The sequence below is a fragment of the Tachyglossus aculeatus genome, chromosome 14 (genome assembly GCF_015852505.1).
Source record: "Tachyglossus aculeatus isolate mTacAcu1 chromosome 14, mTacAcu1.pri, whole genome shotgun sequence".
Classification (NCBI taxonomy): domain Eukaryota; kingdom Metazoa; phylum Chordata; class Mammalia; order Monotremata; family Tachyglossidae; genus Tachyglossus; species Tachyglossus aculeatus.
In genome coordinates, this window is record NC_052079.1 from 5,587,268 (window position 1) to 5,606,810 (window position 19,543).

The following is a 19,543-nucleotide window of genomic DNA, read 5'->3' on the forward strand; positions in this document are numbered from 1 at the left end:
AGACGACCAGGGAGGAAAACTATTTTAATGAGGGTGCGTGATTTTCAGAAGTCAGCAGATGGATATGAAACTTCAACGTGACAAGCATTCCTCTAAATGGGTATTTAGTCAAGTGGAAAGAGCCTCAGTTTCAGATGCCGAGGTTTGGGGGCTCTAGTTTTGGCTAGGCCTACTCTCCGTATCTTTATAGTGGGCTTTAGCTCTGTTTCTGTTTACCTCCTACAGATAGATACTGGGAGAAAAGATGTAATGCTTTTTTGGGAAGAGCCTCCTTATCTCTGCTAATATAAGGGGGTTGCATCCCCCCTCTAGAAGAAGCATTAGTAGCATTTATTAAGTGCTTACTGTATGCAAAGCCCCATACTATATGCTGGAAATAGTACACATGTGGAAAACCTGAGCACCTACATGTCATTGGTATGGAATGGAGTCACTCTCTGCCATTCAAACCTAGGCACTCTCCTTCCTCAATTGTTTTTTTTTGGGGGGGACTCCCCCCCCCCCACACCTATACGTTGGTATGGGATAGAGACCTTACTTACTCACACTGGTCAGGGTCCATAATTTATTCAAATTAGCAAAAGGAGTTGAACACAAAAGGCCCTTGACTAATATACGGCTTTTTCAAAGTAACTCAAAAGCAAAGTTTGGTAGATCATTTACCAAATACCATCACAATCATTATCAAATACCATCATCATTTACCTTCATTACATTATTATCAAATACCATCATCATTAAATAAATAGCCATATGATTCATCTGGTTTGATACCCAGATAAAGATTCTGTGGCAATGAGAACCTCGTAGTGAAAATACAGTCTCCCGCTGGCATATTGTCTGCTCCTTTGTAGGAAAGGAGAGAGGAAAAACTGAATAGCCCTTCAGGTGGTTTTTTTTCCCTAGGAAACTTAATTTTCATGATTTTGGACCACAGTCATTCAGCATTCACACAATTTAGACTAACCTCTTAACCTTTGTTTTCCATGCTGCTGCTCTCCTCATTTCATCAAGCAGCAACATTCCCAGAGGACCCCTGTACTTGAGAACACACGATAAGAATAGAAGCAAAGCCTCTGCCCTTGTGGATCTTACAGTCTAATGAGGGGAATAGAGAGCCCCAAATTGTACACCTACAGAAGGAAAAATAGAAAAAACCTAGATGCAACTGTTTATAATGAATGTTCTGTTCCCCCAAAGTAGTAAATAAATGGAACAGTTACATACCTAGGAAGTATTTTCTCAATACTGTGATAAAAAAAGACTGGTTTAAAGTGGCAGCAGGAAATGTACAATAGCAGGAAGGAATTAATTGGGACCTCTGCACACCAAGTGCCCAATAAATACCACTGTTGATGATACTGCTGGTGATGATAATGACAGAGATCCAAAATATGAAGCCTCCACCTACCAAAGGCAGATTCAAAGAGACTGACTTGTTCTGTTAGCCTATAAACACACACTCCTACCCCAACACATAAATAGACATCCATATGATAACTGTGGTATTTGTTAAGTACTTACTATGTGTCAGGCACTGAACTAAGGACTGGGGAAGATACAAGATAATCAGGTTGGGCCCTAACCCAGGCCCACATGGGGCTCACAGTCTTAATCCCCAGTTTACAGATGAGAAAACTGAGAAACAGAGAAGTTAAGTGACTTGCCTAAGGTCACATGGCAGAAAAGTGATGGAGCCGGGAGTAGAACTCAGGTCCTCTGATTTCCAGGCCCGTGCTCTTTCCAGTAGGCCACACTACTTCTCATATGACTGCAGACTGCAGGCTTCTAACAGATTGGACTGCACTCCCCATAGTTTAAATGAGTGAAATTGTATTGGGCAGAGGCAATAAATCATTGTTTAGGGTAAAGAATAAACATCTAACAACTAAATAAGGGAGTGTGAAGACCTTATTAAAAGGTAATATTGAAGGAAGCAGATTACTCAAAGATTCATAATGTATTACAGTTTTTGAGCCTTCAGTCTTTAAATCTATTCCACCATTGCAAATTCCAGCTAAATAAAGATAAATAAGCATTATTTAATTAATGATCCTTGACAAAGATGTGTAGGAAGGCAGGTGTGCTATTTGAGCATTACATGGCTGAATGGTAACTATGTTATGTTTGTGTAATCGACAGATCTTTTAAAAAACCTAATTACAAAGCTGACACTAAAAATGCAAGCTATGTGCCTATATTTAATTTCTTCAAAGCTGTATAAAGCTGTATTTGTAAAAAAATGTGTGGCACCAGTTCTCAACAGGAAAATACCTAGTCTAATAGATAAGCTTGGCAATTTCATCCCTTTTAGCACTGAGTACTTACTGGGGTCTCAGCACTAGTACTAGGAACTGAGGATTGAATGAATGAATGAGAGAATATCTGGAAGCATGAGCTGGAATTCTTCTTGCAGAGTTTATAATTGGTTAGAAGAAACAAGCAGGCATAATCTGAAAAGTAGTTAAAAGAATGTGAGACTAGGTAAAGCTCACACATGTGAATAAATCAATCAATAAGAAATAAGATAAGGATAAAAGAAGTTCAAGAGACTGGAGTCAGCTAAGGGGAGAATACTATGATCTGGGTGGCAATAAGTTAGTTGACAAACATCAAACGATGGAATTGGTTTATTGTATCAAATGGCACATTGGTTTCTCATAGGACTTTTTAAATAATGGAAGTTCCTAGTTGGCTGGTAATGTGTCTTGTGCTTCTGTTATACTTTCCAAGTGCTTAATACAGTGCATTGCATTCAGGAGGAGTTCAATAAATACCAATATACTATGGCTACTTTCCCCCATGCAGGGAGAATCAGGACCATCATCACCCTTTCTTTCTGACTCTCTTTCTCCATTTCTATTAAACACATGCATATTTCTCACTATTCACTCATTCATTCATATTTATTGAGCGCTTACTGTGTGCAGAATACTGTACTAATCACTTGGGAAATACAAGTTGGCAACATATAGAGACGGTCCCTACACAACAACAGGCTCACAGTCTAGAGGGGTACTTTTATGACAAAGCCTTCATGTTCCTACTTGCCCTCCATTCTGTGCCATCTATGCATTTGGCTCTGAAACCCCTAAGCACTTGATAGCCATGCCACACTCTCCACCTCACAGCATTTATGTACATCTCCTTGTCTTTCATTTTTTTTGATAGCATTTGTTAAGTGCTTACTACGTGCAAAGCACTGTTCTAAGCACTGGGGAGGATACAAGGTGATCAGATTGTCCCACGTGGGGCTCACAGTCTTCATCCCCATTTTACAGATGAGGGAACTGAGGCCCAGAGAAGTTAAGTGACTTGCCCAAGGTCACACAGCAGACATGTGGGGGAGCTGGGATTGAACCCATGACCTCTGACTCCCAAGCCTGTGCTCTTTCCAATGAGCCATGATGCTGCTCCTGCTCCTCCTTGTCTTGTCTTATGCCGTCGAGTCGTTTCCGACCCACAGCGACACCACATACGCATCTCTCCCAGAACGCCCCACTCTCCATCTGCAGTCGTTCTGGTAGTGGATCCAATCAATCAATCAATCAATCGTATTTACTGAGCGCTTACTGTGTGCAGAGCACTGTACTAAGCGCTAGGGAAGTACAAGTGATCCAGAGAGTTTTCTTGTTAAAAATACAGAAGTGGTTTACCATTGCCGCCCTCGACTCTCTCCCATGCCGCTGCTGCCCAGCATGGGTGAGTTTTGGCTTGTAGCAGATTGCCTTCCACTCGCTAGCCACTGCCCAAGCTAGGAATGGAATAGATAGGCCTCTGCTTGACTCTTCCTCCCATCGCCAAGACTGGTAGAGGCCTGGAAACTCTCCAGGTGTGACCCTGAGAGGGGCATGCATTTCCTTACCCTCCACCATTTCCTCTATCTGCACTTATTGTCTGTTTTTCCATCTAAACTGTGAGCACCTTGTGGGCAAGAATCTTGTCTACCTACTCCATTGTATGGTACTTTCTCAAGTCAATAGTACAGTGCTCTGCACACAGTAAGCCCTCGATAAATAGCATCGATTTAGTATAGTACAAACACTCAGTACAGTGCTTTGCATACAGTAGGTGCACAGTAAATACAATTGAACGAATGACTCACTGAATCCCCACTCTCCATGGTCAGCTGTGTTACTATTAATTATGGTTATTATTATTAGTAGTATCTCGACTGTAAACTCATTGTGGGCAGGGAACATTTCTGGTAACTCTGTTGTACAGGTCTGTAAGACTTAAGTGCTTAGTACAGTGCTCTGCACACAGTAAGCGCTCAATAAATACGATTGATGATGATGTAAGATACTTTGAAAGGTCCAATGTGACGTCTGACCAATAGGTGCTGAATGAAGCTGGCAAATTGTATCTCCTTCCATTAATTGTAGAAAAAGTCTTCCAAATCTATACTGTCTTCATATGCCATACTGCATTCTCTGCTTCTTTAAAGTGATTTCCTAATTTCCTAGTGCACTTAAATATTTTAGTCAAAAGAATTTCTACCTACAATTCTACCAGTTTCTAAAACTGCTTCAACCAGTCAAAATTTGATATTCAGCTTGAAATTATGATGAAGAAAAGTGAATGTAGCAGAGGAAGTACAACAGAAGCAGCATCGAGTAGCAGATAGAGAAAGGCCCTGGAAGTCAGAAGGTTCTAATCCCAGCTCCTCCACTTGTCTGCTGTGTGACCTTGGGCAAGTCACATCACTTCCCTATGCTTCAGTTCCCTCATCGGTAAAATGGGGATTAAGACTGTGAGCCCTATGTTGGGCAGGGACTGCATCCAAACCACTTATCTTGTATATACCCCAGCACTTAGAACAGTGCTTGGCACATAATAAGCACATAAATACCACAGTTATTATTAACAAACACTATTTAAAAAAGGACAAATATACTCTGAATATACAGATATACTTAAGTGTAGAAGATGAGCATAATTCAAAATTGTTTAGAGTGACTGTTTTTGGGTGGCTATGACGAGATGTTGACAATCGGAGGGCTTCTTGAAGGGGTTGGGATTTTAGGAGGGCTGCTATGGGTTTGCCTAATTTATCAATCTATAATTTAAACATTTATATAGCTATACTCTGGGAAGCCTTTAATACAATTTCCAAATGTAGGATTCTGTGTGATGTTTTGTTTCACTTCCATATGCTCAGCTATTAAGTTTACTTTCCTAATGAATGCAGTAGTTTCACATTCCACACCAAATCAGGTTATACTTATAATCTCACCTGATGGTTGGGTTGATGACAGGAGACAAAAATTTTTGTTCATGCAATTAACTGCTCAGGCACAACAAAACCATTCATCATATCTGATTAGGACATCTCTCTACCACTTCTCCTTTCCCTCTCCCTTTTTTTCCCCTCCTCCCCTCCTCTTCCACTTCCTCTCCCACTTCTTTTACTCTCCTCTCCCTGCTTCTCTTTAATTCATTCTCTCATCCAGAAGACTTTAGACAGTCTACTTTGACTGTACTCTTCACTGATTGTCACCTACTGTTCATTCATGTATTTTTCAAATCGGGGATGAGGTCCGTGAACTTCAGGCTTATTTCTTCTCTTCCTAGCCAGTGATTTATCTTGCCAAGGTTCTAGCCTGAAATTAAACATGAACATTCCTGTATTCCAAAGAGAGATGAGTGTCCCAGTTTGGATCAAAGCAGAACGAATCCGCATCTCTGCAGAAGCCTCAAACCCGGCCTTGAAGTTTGAAAGAATAAGGTTAACTTTCAAAACTATGGTCTTAAAAAATTTGCTTACATATGTTTTAGTGTCCAGATAAGAAGCTCAGAATGTCAGCTATATGGAAGAACCTGTGTCTTTGAGTGATTGCCAACTCAGGGTGCAGACTCAAGAAAGTTATGACTAACTCTGAATTTGGTGATCCAAATGCAAAGATGCAAAAATGCATGCAAAGATTGGTCACTGAGCTTTAACTGGAAAGTTTTTTTTCTTTCATTTTGCATTTGCGAAACGGCATTTTCTCTTTATCACTGCACAGTATTTCCTTGCAATACAGGCTCTAACAGCCCATCTTACATATCCTGGGCTGGGTGGAATTAGTTTTGATGGGCAGCTGTCAACTGTTGATAGGACAACACACTTGCAGTGCTTCAAATGTGAAAACCTTCTGTCTTTCAATAATCTTTCCCTTACCCACCAGGACAGCTGGTGAAAATGGGAACAATGGAGAGTTAAGGGGAAATAGTTTCTCAAGCAGATGGTTTCTGAACCGAAGGACTGTGGATGAGGATGTTCACACTAAAAACCCTCTCCTTGAAAGTTTCAACTGAGAAGTTTCTCTGAAAACTCAAATGAGAGGTTTTTGGGAACGATAGTGCCAAATATTTAGAGGACAGATGAAAGTTTCCAATGTAGGTGAGAAGTTTGGAGACAGGAGGTGAAAGGGAACTCAACAGTGTACTGTAGCAGCCTGAGTAGTAGTAAACTGGTTTCAATGGATTCAGTGGTTTCGAACTGATATTTTAATAGTAAAATGTTGCTGCCCCTAAATCTTTCAACACATCTTTCCCCTCATCAAAAATTTCCAATAGCTACTCATCATTCTCTGCTTTACTCAAAAATTCCTTACCACTGACTTCAGTGCTCTTCCACTTAAATTACCAGCTCTCTTCAACCACTTTTTATAATGGCATTTATTAAGCGCTTACTATGTGCAAAACACTATTCTAAGCGCTGGGGAGGTTACAAGGTGATCAGGTTGCCCCACGGGGGGCTCACAGTCTTAATCCCCATTTTACAGATGCGGGAACTGAGGCACAGAGAAGTTAAGTGACTTGCCCAAAGTCACACAGCTGACAATTGGCGGAGCAGGGATTTGAACCCATGACCTCTGACTCCAAAGCCTGTGCTCTTTCCACTGAGCCACACTGCTTCTCACTTCTCTCCAGTTTGCATTCATCACTCCTCTAGAAACTCTCCTGTCTCTTACATCATGCTTATGCTATTCCCCTTTATCTTAAACCTGACCAGTTCTCCCCATCTTCAAACCCTTAGTAAAATCCCCTCTTCTCTGGGAGGCCTTCCCCATTTAATTCCTGATACTTCAAGTCATAGCAACCTGACGACCATGCTTAGCATTTAATGTAGTTATGCCCCTTCTCTACATTTATGTAAATACATAATTTTTATTGTATTCATTAAACTCTTACTATGTGCCAGGCACTGTACTAAATTCTGAGGCAAATACAAGCTACTCAGGTTAGACACAGTCTATGTCTCCCATTGGGCTCATATTCTTAATCCCCATTTTACAGATGAGGTAACTGAGGCACAGAGAAGTGAAGTGATTTGCCCAAGACCACATAACAGACAAGCGGTGGAGCCAGAATTAGAATCCAGGCTCTCTGAAAAGTGGAAAGAGCATGGAGCTGGGTTCCGATCCCAGATTTGCCACTTTCCTGCTGTGTGACCTTGGGCAAGTCTCTTGACTTTTCTGTGCTTCAGCTTTCTCAACTGTAAAATGGGAGTTCAATAATTTGGACTGTGAGCCCCATGTGGGACAAAGACTGTGTCAAACCTGATTACCTTGTATATAGCCCAGAGCTTAAAACAGTGCCTGACACAAAGTAAATACTTAATAAATGCCATTTATAAGCATAAATGATCCATGTAGCATGTGAAGGGCAGAGGGGAGAGACTACAGGCAGGGAATACTATCTGTAAAACTGTATTTGAGTGCTCCTCAAGGGCAGGGAATATGTGCTCAATAAATAACACGGATTAATTATTCACTTCAGCCTTTTCAATGCATGCCAGATCATCATCATCATCATCAATCGTATTTATTGAGCGCTTACTATGTGCAGAGCACTGTACTAAGCGCTTGGGAAGTACAAATTGGCAACATATAGAGACAGTCCCTACCCAACAGTGGGCTCACAGTCTAAAAGGGGAAGACAGAGAACAAAACCAAACATGCTAACAAAATAAAGTAAATAGATAGAAAGTTCTGTCCAATGACTTATTTTACACGTTGAAAATAAAAGTTCAGTTACTAGGACAAAATGCAGACATATGTCTATTTCCTATCCACACCATGTTTAAGTCTCCCAGGTTATACTTTTTCTCATATTAAAATTATTTTATATTTAAATATAAAATAAAATTATTTTATATGGTCTATTCTGAATTCATTGGCTGTAACATTATAGAAGACTGGGTGAAATAATCCACTTTTAAAAAGTTTACAAAAAAGTTGATCAGATGCTTATTAATTTCTCCAGTGACTTAAAAAATCTCAAATGTAAGAGTTAGATCAGTCTCTGAGCTGATGACTAGCTATGGGAACTATTTCAGAACCATCACAGATATCAAGAAAAGTGTTGCATATTTAACTGGGTGCCTCCAAACAATAATGAATATTTCAGTTTTGCTACCTCTAAATATGATACCCGTGCTTTCATATCCTCAAGACATGCTAGCCAGGAAATGGAAGCAAAGAAATAATTAAAAAGAGACTACACACTAATCTGCATGACATCTGCATAAGAACTGAAATCTTTCTCATTTTCTCAAATCACTCAAAGAAGTTGATCTGTGCCAAATAATAATGGTTCCCAGGCAGAAACTAGAGGGCGATCAGAAAAAAAATCCACAAAAGATCAGATTATCTCGACAAATGAGCCCCAGTCCAATTAAAGCAAATAAGCATCTAAATAATTTAGCAACTCATTCCGCATACCTAACAAATCTATTTAAAATGCCTAACATTGTACCTGAATGCTCAAACACCTGGACGTGTTATGCTCCAAGTTTTTTAAAGGTCTCAGATCAAGGTCTCACACTACAATCGAACAGTCTTATTTATTGAGCACTTACACTGTGTGCAGAACAATGTGCTGAGTCTTTGAGGATCACACTTACCATCTATGTGATATTCATATAAAGCTCATCTAGCAGGGTCAGTGGTGGAGAAATGAGGGAGAAGTTCATGATTCATTCAATCATATGTATCGAGCACTTACTATGTGCAGAGCACTGTACTAAGCGCTTGGAAGAATACAATATAACAATTAACAGATATGTCTCTTGCCCACAGTGAGCTTGTCATTATTAACCCCCACAGTAATCTGGCACAGAGGTTTAGGATTTAATAACAGAAAGAGGGGAGGAAAAGCAGATTCATATCCTCAGACCATTTCAATGAACGCACAAACTTGGATGAGTATAAAGCCAAGTTCCACAGATACATGGATTAAGCTTTATTAACACAAACTTTCTGAGGGCTGAGCACAAACACGGTTCGTCATGTGGAAAAGACCCTTCAGAGATATTAACAGAACAGGTCACTGGGAAAGGGTGAGAGCCGGGACGCCCCTTCCCACATAAATGGAAAAACCTCTCCCGGCTTCCCGATTGGGGCTCATGCTCATCTTCCTCAAAATGGTGCCCTTCCCAAGAAGGTTCTAGACAATATAGCTCCCCACAGGAGGGCAATACAAAGGACTTCCTACTTTCAGTGCCCTTCGACCTCAGTTCTTCCTCCAGTATGGACCAAAACTTATTCCAGTACCAGACTCCACTTGGAGACAATGGGCAGACATGGCCAATTGTGAAAGAAATGTCCTTCCCCCCATTTATTGATTAGGGGTCAATATTATATGGTCAGCAATCAGAGTAACACTCAATAAAGTGGGTATAAGTAAGGTGAAAAGACATTCATTTGGCTAGGTCCCATAAAGCACTTTAATAAGAAAGGGTAAAATTAGGAATGAATCAATACTAGAAAGTACACGGGGGTCTAATGGGTGGTTTTAAGACAGTTTGCCATGAGGTGTTTAAGTGGCATTGAGGTGATGTCAGGACTGAAAGATGGATGGCCAGCGAGAGTAATAGATGCTGAATGCTTGTTGGCATCATCCTGAAGGACTCCAGTGAACTAGAGTTCAGAGGATTTGACTGGAGCCTCAAATTTATGGACCACTGCCTGGTATTCACCTCCCTCTGAGGGAAAAGTGAGATGATGAAAACCTTGGCAGGAAATGGGGCAGTCTAGGGGAACCTATAGAAGTAATTACTAAGACTCTCTCCCTTAGAGCACATGCAGATCTAACACACACATTTGACGTCTAAGGACATTCTGGTGTATATTCATCAAATCAGACATTGTCCTTTAGTAGCAAAGATAAGTGGAGACTGGAAAGTTCCTCTGTACTGATTATGCCCAGGAACAATTCCTAGTGAAATGTAAGCCTCTTCAATATTCTGTGAGGGCAGAAAGGGAAAGGCAAGGTAATTCATCTCTCCTTTTTCTTCAAAAGAGGATGTGAGACTGTGCAGAAAGATTCTACCAGATTTTAAAATACCGCTTGTAAATTTCCAGGAATTGAAAGCAATTAACCTCTTTATCAACGCCTTGCATTTTCATTGGTTATCTCTTAGAATCATTTAAGAAGGGCATTACATGTTTTTCTCTGGAGGTAATAGTGGGATATTCATACTGACATTAGTAAATGTCAGTGTAGTAGTAGTAGTAGTAGTAGTAGTAACCACCAGTAGTAACCACACTTGCAATGTGAAGCAGCATATTAAGCAATAGGTAGAAATTTAAGGATATTAATTCTGGCAGTACTTGGTTCATGACAAAGGGGTAGGGAAGGCCCACAGAGGAAAATAATGTTGGGGTAAATTCAATAAAAATACCAATATAAATAGCCAAACACCACTGTTGAGAATGGTTTTCAGCTCCTCACTGCCCTTGGCCGAAACTTCTAGGACATATGATTTTTTTACATATGAGGGATGGATTGATTGATTGTCTTTATCTTTTCTGTTTATGTTATATTACTTGTGTTATTTTTATCTGTGCAAATCCTGGCACCACTCTAGATCATACTAGCCTAAGGGAAGTCTAGTTCCTTATTCTACCTGTGTGTTTCTCTATAGCCTCACAAATTGGGTCCTCAGTGATGACTGACGACAAACAATTTATTCACAGGAAACTAGTCTTCAATTTGCTGAAAAGAGTTTCAGTGGCAATATTTACAGGTAATGTAGAGTTAGTTAATGCTATTTAGACTGTGAGCCCCATATGGGATCAGGACTGTGACTGACCTGATTAACTTGCATCTACACCAGTGTTTAGAATGGTGCTTTTCACAGTTAGCACTTAAAACCATAATAATAAATGGTAGATCCCACGATTGTCAGAGTTGTCATAATAATAATTCTTAATGTTTTCACCCTGTTTCAATTGAGCAGGAGTATTAAAGCAGCATGGACATTACCATCTGTTTGTCCTGAATGATCACAGCTAAGAAAGAATGAAAGAGAACCACTTAGTTCCCATTTTTGTTTTTATAGTTATTATTATTATTATATTTGTTAGGCACTAACTATGGTCCAGGAACTGTACTAAATGCTGGGGTGGAGTCAAGCAAATTGCATTGGACACAGTCCCTTACCTACAGGGGCCTCACAGTCTCAATCCCCTTTTCACCGATGAGGTAATTGAGGCCCAGAGAAGTGAAATAAGTTGCACAAGGTCACACAGAAGACATTAGATTAGAATCCTGACCCTCTGACTCTCAGGCACCTGCTCTATCCACTACGCTGTTATTCCATTGACGTTAAATGACCGAGACGAAAGACAGATGAAAGAAGGGAGCCACACCATTAAAGGTGGGATCCATTTCTCAGAGATCTGTACAAGGAAGACTTGATTTTCCAAGCCAAACAGGCTAAACAATTCCAATTATGGAATTATCACCAACACGGCTCCCCAGAGGCTGAAGGGACATGGACCAGTCCTAATCGTCTGCCACTGAACCAGCCTAGGAATTCTTTGCCTTTGCTCTGCAGGCATCACTAATTAGAGTTGGTGTAGAGAACCTGCCTTCAGTTTCCTGACAAAATGCCAATTCCACCCCAAACCTAATTTATCAATGGGTGAAGCTGCTAAATAAAATATACTTCCCATCGGGTTCTAGGCTGCAACACTGGGGCATACAAAGCAGCTCTTAAGAATCCCACAGAGTACATGCTAGTGAGGTAGCAGTGGACAGATGACCAATTTTCCAAATAAATCTTATTCACATTCCTTCAATTCTATGGCACCAATCACTCATGTATGAATTTTCAGACACTGCTACAGGGACGAAAATATATGAATGAAGTCTTAATGGATATGATATTACTCAGTCTTTTGACTGATTGTAGCTGCAACTCGTCAAAACAATTGCAATGCAGATATAAAATTATACTATGGGGATACATAAATGCTGAAGAGATCTTGGGAAAAGTTTACCAACTGTACATTTATGAACTTGATCTATTCTTGGGTGCTCACAACAGAGACTTAGTGGGATTTTATTAAAAATAAGTAATTATGTTTCTTAAATGCCTCAATGGGGCATGAGAAATGAAATGAAGGTCAAAGGACTACTGTATGTACTCAGTTACAATTTGTTCTTAAAAGGATGAGACAAAATGTAAAGAAAGAAACCTTGTTTTGGCAAGTTTCAGAAGGAAGAGTTTAGAATATGTTCCAAAATGACATTCCAGTTTCTTCATTTGTTATTTCATTGAAATTAAACTTCGCAGTCATGGGTGATGACTTGGAGGAAAGCTCTAAAGGAGAACATAAAATGTTTCCTCGACACTTGCAGAATGCTATCTCCAAAAAAAGGCCACCATTTCATCTCCAATATTAAACCTTTTGCTTATCCTTTGAGGATGAGGGTGGAGAGGGTGAGCAATTATGATCAGAAATCCAATCTGCAACAAGCCCCTGGGACACTGCCAAACCAGAAATGGGTCAGTGTTTAGAGAAGCAGCATAGCCTTGTGGAAAGAGCATTGGCCTGGGATTCAGAGGACCTGTTTTTTAATCCCGGGTCTGTCACTCGTCTGATGTAAAGATTACATTTTCCTTCATTTGGCCCCCTTTTCCAGCAAAGGGTAGATCTTTGTGATTTTAAGCCAGGAGACAGCATCCTGCTTTCATGGTTTTATGCCATCACAAATTCGTTTATCTCCTATAACCTCTAAGAACACCACTCAAAGCTCAAGGTACAACGATTTGAATACAAAGAAAGCTATTTTGTCTCCCCCTTCTAGACTGTGAGCCCACTGTTGGGTAGGGACTGTCTCTATATGTTGCCAACTTGTACTTCCCAAGCACTTAGTACAGTGTCCTGCACACAGTAAGCGCTCAATAAATACGATTGATTGATTGATTTTGTAGCACTTCTTTTAAAGGCAAAAGAAAAAGAATGTTCTTCAGGAAAAAAGAAAATCATTTATTACATTTTGCACTCTCTAAAATAAAAATAGCATAAGTAAACAAATAGCTCTCGTTTCACAAAGTGTGTATTCAGTGGTTCACAGTATATATGTGAGTGTGGCAGGGTGGGGTTAGGTTATGTATATACACTGTCATACCCAAGTGCATTGGTGCACTCTTAAAACTGAAAAATAATAATAGTATTTAATATGGCCTTATCATGTGCAAAGCACTGCACTAAGCATTAGGGGAGATACAAGATAATCAGATTGGACACAGTATTCATCCGAAATGGGACTCACAGTCTAGGAGGGAAGCCAAGAACAGATGAGGAGAGACACACAGCCAAGTCTGGTGACTTGTCCAAGATCACACAGCAAGCAAAGAAAATCTGGGACTAAAACCTGTATCTCCTAATTCCCAGTCCTGTGCTCTTTCCACCAGGCCAGGCAGCCTGTTTAGTCCAGGAAGCAAAAACCATGTGTTACCACCCAGGCAGAAAAAATAAAAGGAGAATGCTCAAAAGGGTTCAGGTAAAAATTATGGATGATCAGAGAACAATGGATTATTAGTAGGAAATAATAGGGTATTTGTGAAGGGCTTATCGCTGTTCTAAGCCCTGGATTAGAGGCAAGTGAATCAGGTGAGACAATGTCCCACATGGAGCTCACAGTCTAAGGGGAGGGAGAGCCCTATGGGGGATAGGGAAAAGGAAGATGACATGAAATAGAAGCAGCGTGGCTCAGTAGAAAGAGCACGGGCTTTGGAGTCTGAGTTCATGGGTTCAAATCCCAGTTCCCCCAATTGTCAGCTTTGTGACTTTGGGCAAGTCACTTAACTTCTCTGTGCCTCAGTTCCCTCATCTGTAAAATAGGGATTAAGACTGTGAGCCCCCCATGGGGCAACCTGATCACCTTGTAACCTCCCCAGCACTTAGAACATAATAAGTGCTTAATAAATGCCATCATTATAATTATTATTATGAAAGATACATTCTTAACTAAGTAGCTGGATGTCAAGGATGGTGACTATCTTGCTTCTCATTCAAGTATCCACTGAGGCATTGTTGTGTGCCCCTAGAGTGGTTTTTGTTGCACGCTGTGCTGACTACCACTGAATTTATTATTTGAAACTGTGTTGCATGCTCATCGGCTCTGTAAACTGGAGATCCTCGGAGAAAAGTAAATCAATGTTCTGAGGCAGTCGTTGTGGGTCATCAGAAGTTTGGGTTCCTAGATTTGAAATGGAAAAATACTTGGAACTCCAAAAAGAAAAAGAAAGCCCCCAAAACAAAACAATTTTTTTCTGAGTCATCTGATAACTCAGTAAGGTTTTTTCTGTTCTCTTGGCCTTTGGTAAGTTTGCTCAGTGTATTTACTGAGTGTTTATTATGCGTCGAACACTGTAGTAAATACTAATTTTAGCAATTTAAATACTGAGCCTCTTCCCTTTAAAGACCAAAACTGTTATTGTATGGGCATACAGAATGTTGGTTAAAGTTTCGGTTAAGCTGCTTATCTCATGCAATTTCCTAGCCAGGTTATAGTGCTAGAAGCTAGAGAACTTGACCTGTGACATATGATCTTAGTACATTGAGGCTTGCTGTGACAATTTTCAAGAGGAAGGAAGGTGTTCTCAACATGGCCCTCTCTGGTTCCCAAATTACTTAATCTGTGTAAGAAATTCAAACAGCAGCCATGTAACTCTGTGGTATTCAAACTCCTCATCATCATCTCTACAGATAAATGATATAATAATAATAATTATGGGCACAGACTGTGTCTTTTTATTGTTCTGTTGCACTCTCTCAAGCACTTAGTATAGTGCTCTGCACATTGAAAGAGCTCAATAAATACAATTGAATGAATTAATTATGGTACTTGTTAAGTACTTACTATGTGCCAAGCACTGTTCTAAGCACTGAGATAGATACAAGTTAATTAGGTTGGACACAGTCCCTGTCCAACATGGTGCTCAATCTCATCCCCATTTTGTAGATGAGGTAACTGAGGTCCAGAGAAGTGAAGTGACTCACCCAAGGTCACACAACAGACATGTGGCAGAACTGGGATTAGAACCCAGGTCCTTCTAATAATTAATAAGTGCTTACTATGTGCCAGGCACTATACTAAGCGCTGGAGTGAATGCAAGCAAATCGAGTTGGACCCAGTCCCCATCCCCATTTTACAGATGAGGCGAGGCCCCCCAAAATGAAGTGACTTTCCCAAGATCACAAAGCAGACATGTGACAGAACCTGAATTAGAACCCAGGTCCTTCTGACTCTCAGGACCATGCTCTGTCCACTAAGCCACACTGCTTCTCCGGTGTTCAGAGGTTAAACTTTTCTTCCTATTCTCTATGCAGTCTTTGTTGATGCTGAATTGACCCTTTGCATTGTAAGGTCAGAAGGGTCAAGAGTGGCAGCCACGGACCAGTGTTCAGTAGAGGCTCAGTCTGTGTACCTCTGGACACTCAGAAAGCTCTGGAACCATAGACATTCAATACCGAGAGTAGCAAACTGCATGGATTGAAAGGTTCGTCTCTGCAGTCAATCTAACAGTGCTATTTACTGAGCCTCTTTTGAGTGTCAGGTACCATACTGGGGCTCACAGTCTCAATCCCCATTTTACAGTTGAGGTAACAGGCACAGAGAAGTGATGTGATCTGCCCAAGGTCACATAGCAAACAAGTGGTAGAGCTGGGATTAGAACTCACGACCTTCTGACTCCCAGGGCTGTGCTCTATCCACTATGCCATGCCTTAATTCAAAAAATGCTTAAATTAAAAAGAAGTGGCAAGATATAATCCTTTACAAAGCAAAACGCACAAAACAAAGCACAAAACACTAAAAGAACTAAACTCGCTTCCTGAAAAGTCCAATTCCCAAGTTAACTTCACATATGTAGCCTAATTGTAACCCAATTAGGAAAATTAAGATAAGTAGAAACAGCTGGAACAGAAGGCACTCAGAGTGAAGTATACCCACTACACTCATTATTTGGCTGAGATCATTACAAAGCATTGCACTGTGTGTAAGACAACATTTAATATGAGGGGACTCCGTAAAAGCATTAAAATAAGACAGCTTGTAAAAAGGGGGAGAAACTCCTGAACACTTGTCATTCTACTAATCTCCCTGCCTCTAGTCCATACTTCACTTTGCTGCTTGGATCAATTTTCTAAAAATATCACTTTTGTACCCATCTCCCCTCTTGTGCCTCTGATGGTTGCCCATCCACCTCCACATCAAGTAGAAACTCTTCACCATCATTTTTAGGGTACTCAATCAGCTCTCTGGCCATGACTTTTATATCCTTGCAGATCACAATACCTATTGTGTGTAGATCATAATACTAGTTATCAGTGAAAAGTGCAATAGAAGAAAAAGACATTATTCCTGCCTTAAAGCAGCTTACTATCTAATGGGGGAGACAGGCGGATATAATGCATTGTGTTTTACCGAAGACTTAGTATACTGCTCAATAAATACCATTGATTGTTTTACTGATATAAATCTGTGAATTAACTAGCAGCTTTCACTGACTGATGTTTACCTAAGCTCTGAAAATAAATAGGTTCTAATATTAATAATTATAATAATGGTATTTGTTATGCACTTACTGTGTGGCAGGCGCTCGACTAAGCACTGGCGTGGATACAAGCAAATAGGGTTGGGCGCAGTCCCTATCCCGTATGGGGCTCCCAATCTTAACCCCCATTTTCCAGGAGAGGTAACTGAGGCATAGAGAAGTGAAGCGATGTGCCCAGGGCAACCAGCAGACAAGTGGCAGAGCTGGGATTAGAACCCGTGACCATCTCAGTCCCAGGCCTATGCTCCATCCACTACACCATGCTGCCTGAAATTTGGGATGGGGCAATCAGGGAAAGCTTCCTGGTGATTTAATCCATATATAACAGCATGGGCATTTTGAGGGAAGAGAGATAAGGGGAAGAATCTGAAGGAGATCACTATGCCTTTTTAATCAATGATGAGAGAGATAAGAGCTGTGATGATTTAGTTTGTTCACATAATGAGTCAAGTAAATAACATGAGGCTAAGCTTGGTGCTCTGTCCCCAATTTCCGGAAGGCTGAAATAATTTATTCAAGACAGTGGCTAAATTTGCATGAAAGTAGCTGCAGGTAGCTTTCTGCCCCTCAGGCAATCCAGTACTTAAAATGTCTTTGGAAGTGAGAGCTTGGACAACCTCTGGGGATATGCATATTTAGGGATGTTCTGCAGCTTAATAAGACATGGAAAGAATTTTGCATGTCTGTGAAAGCTCAAAAATGAATTTGAAAAGTCGAATTCATACTTGAAACCTGTAAAGAGCAGTGATTCACATTTCACTTATTCTTAGAGGATCTAAAAAGGTGGTCAACCAGTTGTCAAATATTGCGTTTTGCAATTAAAAAGGCAAGATGAACAGATCAGTTTGGATACTTTGTGAAGTAGACATACTGTTAATGTGTCATTTTTTCACAATGATACAAGACAAAATAAGCATCCTTGTGAACCATGTACCGTTACACACAATTTTCTGGGTGAAAATATTTTCTAGTAAATATAAAGTTCATTTACATTACATTACAGAGAAGCAGCATGACCCAGTGGGAAGAGTATGGGCCTGGGAGCCAGAAGACTTGGGTTCTAATTCTGGCTTTGCCACTTGTCTGCTGTGTGATCTGAGGCAAGTCACTTAACTACTCTGTGCCTCAATTACCACATCTGTAAAATGGGAATTAAAACTGTGCGCCACAGGTGAGACATGGACAGTGTCCAACTTGATTACCTTGCATCTAACCCAGTGTTAATTACTGTACCTGAACAAAGAAAGTGCTTCACAAACACCATAATGATTATTAATATTGTCCAAGTACTTACTAGATCACTCAGTTAGCTCCTTGTGAGCAGGGAACCTAACAGATCTTCATATTGTACTCTCCTATGCTCTTAGCAAATTGCTCTGCACACAGTAAGTTTTCAGTAAATATGGTTGATTGATTGATTGATGGAAAGACAGTAGCTGTCGCTATTCTCTGCCGTGTTCCAGGGATGGGAATACACTGAGGAGGTGGTAATGACTGATTATGTGGTGAGCAAATAGTAACAGCAGTACAAAGGGGCATACCTCCCAGACAGTGACAGATAACACTCCTACAGTAGAGGGTTCTTGGAAGGAGGAACAAAAAAAAGGAAAGAATTTCTGTTATTATCTGTCATAGATTCCCTAACAAGCTCTGCCTGAATCTGTTTCAGGATCCAAACCCAGGTATACAATAGTATTATGTAGGTGACCTATTCTCCTGCCAAGCTCTTCCCCCTTTTAGACTGTGAGCCCACTGTTGGGTAGGGACTGTCTCTGTATGTTGCCATCTTGTACTTCCCAAGCGCTTAGTACAGTGCTCTGAACACAGTAAGCGCTCAATAAATACGATTGATTGATTGATTGATTCTCCTGCTTAATACACAACCTTGCCCTCAGGTGCACCTGATCCCTTCAGCATTCAGTCTTGGTTATTTCTCTGCCTGCAAGGTGGAAACCAAGGGGGAGCTTTCTTTCCTGACAAAACTTGGCACTTGCAAGGGATGAATCAAACTGCTACTTGTTGGCTTTTAATCTGAAGAGGCAAGAGAGGTTCTCAAGACCTCTCCTAATAAGGTTAGATGGAAAAGCCGGACAATTAAGAGGTTCTATTTTACTGGAGTGTTGGGCGCAGAGTCCTTGAGAGAGCCAGTCAGTCACCCGTCCTCTCAGCACTATTGTTAGGGAGGGCAAAAATCCAATCCACTTAAATCGAGTAACTGGAACATATTGGATTAGTTCAGAGCCTACAAAGGCAAGTGATAGAAATTATCCCAAGGACTCAGTAATTCTTGAGAATACAGATTGCATATAAATATTTTGTTCCAGGAGAACTACAGAGTCCTTTGACTAATTTCTATCGTTTAGTCTGTCACTCTGTATCACCATCAGTAGGGTCATATTTGAAGATGAAGGGCAGATTCTGTTTGTGCATTTTAAGGCCTGTGCCATTGAGACAGAGCTGTACTTACATACATATATCTGAGTCAGAGATATCTCATATACAAGTAAATATCCTTTATTTTCATGTCTATCTCTCTGCCCTCACTGCAGACTGAATGCTCCTTGAGGGAAGGAATCATGCAACAACTCTACTTCAATGTGCTCTCCCAAGCGCTTATTACAGTGCTCTGCACACAGAAAGTGTTCGAATCATCAGTTGATTTATATATATCTATACGAGCTTGACTGGCTTTCATTCCCA

General features: G+C 40.5%; 1 non-coding gene across 1 annotated transcript; it reads right to left on the reverse strand.

The window, feature by feature from the left end:
• Window positions 1-3,712: 3,712 nt before the first annotated feature.
• LOC119937420 lies at window positions 3,713-3,850 on the reverse strand. The gene has a single exon (XR_005454090.1). It is a non-coding gene; the product is annotated as a small nucleolar RNA SNORA7 (small nucleolar RNA).
• Window positions 3,851-19,543: the final 15,693 nt, after the last annotated feature.